The sequence below is a fragment of the Phalangium opilio genome, unplaced genomic scaffold (genome assembly GCF_054372755.1).
Source record: "Phalangium opilio isolate 3A_F unplaced genomic scaffold, DU_Popi_V2 ptg000009l_1, whole genome shotgun sequence".
Classification (NCBI taxonomy): Eukaryota; Metazoa; Arthropoda; class Arachnida; order Opiliones; family Phalangiidae; genus Phalangium; species Phalangium opilio.
In genome coordinates, this window is record NW_028324146.1 from 12,822,134 (window position 1) to 12,828,133 (window position 6,000).

Consider the following 6,000-nt stretch of genomic DNA (forward strand, 5'->3'; position numbering starts at 1 on the left):
AAAAAGTACAAAAATTATGGTTTCAATGGTTATATTTTAAAATAGTGAAAAAATTCTCAAAATGTTTTTCTCTGGCCGAGAAACGTCGATTTTGAAAATGTTATTAAAAATCGAGGTTCATTTTTATTTATTGATCAATCGAAATGAAATCACTTTTAGTGAGTATTTTATAGGTAATTAATTTGAATTCGGTCAAATATTTGTCCAGAAAAAAATGCATTAAAAAGTGTACCGAAAAAATCGCATGTTTTTTTTCTTCAAGATGCAAAATCCGTGACAACGATTTCTTATTGAAAATTGAATTTGAACAGTTTTTTGAATGAATATCGTTATATTTGCTTGAATTAAAGCAAAAAGTACAAAAATAGTGGTTTCAGTGGTTATATTTTAAAATAGTGAAAAAATTCTCAAAATGTGCTTCTCTGGCCGAGAAACGTCGATTTTGAAAATGTTATTAAAAATAAAGGTACATTTTTATTTATTGATCAATCGATATGAAATCACTTTTAATGAGTATTTTATAGGTAAATAAGCTGAATTCGGTCAAAAATTTGTCCAGAAAAAAATTCATTAAAAAGTGTACCGAAAAAATCGCATGTTTTTTTTCTTCAAGATTCAAAATCCGTGACAACTATTTCTTATTTTAAATTGAATTTTAACAGTTTTTTCGATGAATATCGTTATATTTGCTTGAATTAAAGCAAAAAGTACAAAAATAATGGTTTCAATGGTTATATTTTAAAATAGTGAAAAAATTCTCAAAATGTTTTTCTCTGGCCGAGAAACGTCGATTTTGAAAATGTTATTAAAAATCGAGGTTCATTTTTATTTATTGATCGATCGAAATGAAATCACTTTTAGTGAGTATTTTATAGGTAATTAATTTGAATTCGGTCAATTATTTGTCCAGAAAAAAATGCATTAAAAAGTGTACCGAAAAAATCGCAGGTTTTTTTTCTTCAAGATGCAAAATCCGTGACAACGATTTCTTATTGAAAATTGAATTTGAACAGTTTTTTGAATGAATATCGTTATATTTGCTTGAATTAAAGCAAAAAGTACAAAAATAGTGGTTTCAGTGGTTATATTTTAAAATAGTGAAAAAATTCTCAGAATGTGCTTCTCTGGCCGAGAAACGTCGATTTTGAAAATGTTATTAAAAATAAAGGTACATTTTTATTTATTGATCAATCGATATAAAATCACTTTCAATGAGTATTTTATAGGTAAATAAGCTGAATTCGGTCAAAAATTTGTCCAGAAAAAAATTCATTAAAAAGTGTACCGAAAAAATCGCATGTTTTTTTTCTTCAAGATTCAAAATCCGTGACAACTATTTCTTATTTTAAATTGAATTTTAACAGTTTTTTCGATGAATATCGTTATATTTGCTTGAATTAAAGCAAAAAGTACAAAAATAATGGTTTCAATGGTTATATTTTAAAATAGTGAAAAAATTCTCAAAATGTTTTTCTCTGGCCGAGAAACGTCGATTTTGAAAATGTTATTAAAAATCGAGGTTCATTTTTATTTATTGATCAATCGAAATGAAATCACTTTTAGTGAGTATTTTATAGGTAATTAATTTGAATTCGGTCAAATATTTGTCCAGGAAAAAATGCATTAAAAAGTGTACCGAAAAAATCGCATGTTTTTTTTCTTCAAGATTCAAAATCCGTGACAACTATTTCTTATTTTAAATTGAATTTTAACAGTTTTTTCGATGAATATCGTTATATTTGCTTGAATTAAAGCAAAAAGTACAAAAATAGTGGTTTCAGTGGTTATATTTTAAAATAGTGAAAAAATTCTCAAAATGTTTTTCTCTGGCCGAGAAACGTCGATTTTGAAAATGTTATTAAAAATCGAGGTTCATTTTTATTTATTGATCAATCGAAATGAAATCACTTTTAGTGAGTATTTTATAGGTAATTAATTTGAATTCGGTCAAATATTTGTCCAGGAAAAAATGCATTAAAAAGTGTACCGAAAAAATCGCATGTTTTTTTTCTTCAAGATTCAAAATCCGTGACAACTATTTCTTATTTTAAATTGAATTTTAACAGTTTTTTCGATGAATATCGTTATATTTGCTTGAATTAAAGCAAAAAGTACAAAAATAGTGGTTTCAGTGGTTATATTTTAAAATAGTGAAAAAATTCACAAAATGTGCTTCTCTGGCCGAGAAACGTCGATTTTGAAAATGTTATTAAAAATAAAGGTACATTTTTATTTATTGATCAATCGATATGAAATCACTTTAAATGAGTATTTTATAGGTAAATAAGCTGAATTCGGTCAAAAATTTGTCCAGAAAAAAATTCATTAAAAAGTGTACCGAAAAAATCGCATGTTTTTTTTCTTCAAGATTCAAAATCCGTGACAACTATTTCTTATTTTAAATTGAATTTTAACAGTTTTTTCGATGAATATCGTTATATTTGCTTGTATTAAAGCAACAAGTACAAAAATAGTGGTTTCAGTGGTTATATTTTAAAATAGTGAAAAAATTCTCAAAATGTTTTTCTCTGGCCGAGAAACGTCGATTTTGAAAATGTTATTAAAAATAAAGGTACATTTTTATTTATTGATCAATCGATATGAAATCACTTTTAATGAGTATTTTATAGGTAAATAAGCTGAATTCGGTCAAAAATTTGTCCAGAAAAAAATGCATTCAAAAGTGTACCGAAAAAATTGCATGTTTTTTTTCTTCTAGATACAAAATCCGTGACAACGATTTCTTATTGGAAATTGAATTTGAACAGTTTTTTGAATGAATATCGTTATATTTGCTTGAATTAAAGCAAAAAGTACAAAAATAATGGTTTCAATGGTTATATTTTAAAATAGTGAAAAAATTCTCAAAATGTTTTTCTCTGGCCAAGAAACGTCGATTTTGAAAATGTTATTAAAAATCGAGGTTCATTTTTATTTATTGATCAATCGATATGAAATCACTTTTAATGAGTATTTTATAGGTAAATAAGCTGAATTCGGTCAAAAGTTTGTCCAGAAAAAAATTCATTAAAAATGTACCGAAAAAATCTAACGTTTTTTTTCTTCAAGATGCAAAATCCGTGACAACGATTTCTTATTGAAAATTGTATTTGAACAGTTTTTTGAATGAATATCGTTATATTTGTTGAATTAAAGCAAAAAGTACAAAAATAGTGGTTTCAGTGGTTATATTTTAAAATAGTGAAAAAATTCTCAAAATGTGCTTCTCTGGCCGAGAAACGTCGATTTTGAAAATGTTATTAAAAATAAAGGTACATTTTTATTTATTGATCAATCGATATGAAATCACTTTTAATGAGTATTTTATAGGTAAATAAGCTGAATTCGGTCAAAAGTTTGTCCAGAAAAAAATTCATTAAAAATGTACCGAAAAAATCGCACGTTTTTTTTCTTCAAGATGCAAAATCCGTGACAACTATTTCTTATTTTAAATTTAATTTTAACAGTTTTTTGGATGAATATCGTTATATTTGCTTGAATTAAAGCAAAAAGTACAAAAATAATGGTTTCAATGGTTATATTTTAAAATAGTGAAAAAATTCTCAAAATGTTTTTCTCTGGCCGAGAAACGTCGATTTTGAAAATGTTATTAAAAATAAAGGTACATTTTTATTTATTGATCAATCGATATGAAATAACTTTTTAATGAGTATTTTATAGGTAAATAAGCTGAATTCGGTCAAAAATTTGTCCAGAAAAAAATGCATTCAAAAGTGTACCGAAAAAATTGCATGTTTTTTTTCTTCTAGATACAAAATCCGTGACAACGATTTCTTATTGGAAATTGAATTTGAACAGTTTTTTGAATGAATATCGTTATATTTGCTTGAATTAAAGCAAAAAGTACAAAAATAGTGGTTTCAGTGGTTATATTTTAAAATAGTGAAAAAATTCTCAAAATGTGCTTCTCTGGCCGAGAAACGTCGATTTTGAAAATGTTATTAAAAATAAAGGTACATTTTTATTTATTGATCAATCGATATGAAATCACTTTTAATGAGTATTTTATAGGTAAATAAGCTGAATTCGGTCAAAAATTTGTCCAGAAAAAAATGCATTCAAAAGTGTACCGAAAAAATTGCATGTTTTTTTTCTTCTAGATACAAAATCCGTGACAACGATTTCTTATTGGAAATTGAATTTGAACAGTTTTTTGAATGAATATCGTTATATTTGCTTGAATTAAAGCAAAAAGTACAAAAATAATGGTTTCAATGGTTATATTTTAAAATAGTGAAAAAATTCTCAAAATGTTTTTCTCTGGCCAAGAAACGTCGATTTTGAAAATGTTATTAAAAATCGAGGTTCATTTTTATTTATTGATCAATCGATATGAAATCACTTTTAATGAGTATTTTATAGGTAAATAAGCTGAATTCGGTCAAATATTTGTCCAGAAAAAAATGCATTAAAAAGTGTACCGAAAAAATCGCATGTTTTTTTTCTTCTAGATACAAAATCCGTGACAACGATTTCTTATTGGAAATTGAATTTGAACAGTTTTTTGAATGAATATCGTTATATTTGCTTGATTTAAAGCAAAAAGTACAAAAATAGTGGTTTCAGTGGTTATATTTTAAAATAGTGAAAAAATTCTCAAAATGTGCTTCTCTGGCCGAGAAACGTCGATTTTGAAAATGTTATTAAAAATAAAGGTACATTTTTATTTATTGATCAATCGATATGAAATCACTTTTAATGAGTATTTTATAGGTAAATAAGCTGAATTCGGTCAAAAATTTGTCCAGAAAAAAATTCATTCAAAAGTGTACCGAAAAAATTGCATGTTTTTTTCTTCTAGATACAAAATCCGTGACAACGATTTCTTATTGGAAATTGAATTTGAACAGTTTTTTGAATGAATATCGTTATATTTGCTTGAATTAAAGCAAAAAGTTCAAAAATAGTGGTTTCAGTGGTTATATTTTAAAATAGTGAAAAAATTCACAAAATGTGCTTCTCTGGCCGAGAAACGTCGATTTTGAAAATGTTATTAAAAATAAAGGTACATTTTTATTTATTGATCAATCGATATGAAATCACTTTAAATGAGTATTTTATAGGTAAATAAGCTGAATTCGGTCAAAAATTTGTCCAGAAAAAAATTCATTAAAAAGTGTACCGAAAAAATCGCATGTTTTTTTTCTTCAAGATTCAAAATCCGTGACAACGATTTCTTATTGGAAATTGAATTTGAACAGTTTTTTGAATGAATATCGTTATATTTGCTTGAATTAAAGCAAAAAGTACAAAAATAATGGTTTCAATGGTTATATTTTAAAATAGTGAAAAAATTCTCAAAATGTTTTTCTCTGGCCAAGAAACGTCGATTTTGAAAATGTTATTAAAAATCGAGGTTCATTTTTATTTATTGATCAATCGATATGAAATCACTTTTAATGAGTATTTTATAGGTAAATAAGCTGAATTCGGTCAAAAATTTGTCCAGAAAAAAATGCACTAAAAAGTGTACCTAAAAAATCGCATGTTTTTTTTCTTCAAGATGCAAAAATTCGTGACGATTTCTTATTGAAAATTGAATTTGAACAGTTTTTTGAATGAATATCGTTATATTTGCTTGAATTAAAGCAAAAAGTACAAAAATAGTGGTTTCAGTGGTTATATTTTAAAATAGTGAAAAAATTCTCAAAATGTTCTTCTCTGGCCGAGAAACGTCGATTTTGAAAATGTTATTAAAAATAAAGGTACATTTTTATTTATTGATGAATCGATATGAAATAACTTTTTAATGAGTATTTTATAGGTAAATAAGCTGAATTCGGTCAAACATTTGTCCAGAAAAAAATGCATTCAAAAGTGTACCGAAAAAATTGCATGTTTTTTTTCCTTCTAGATACAAAATCCGTGACAACGATTTCTTATTGGAAATTGAATTTGAACAGTTTTTTGAATGAATATCGTTATATTTGTTGAATTAAAGCAAAAAGTACAAAAATAGTGGTTTCAGTGGTTATATTT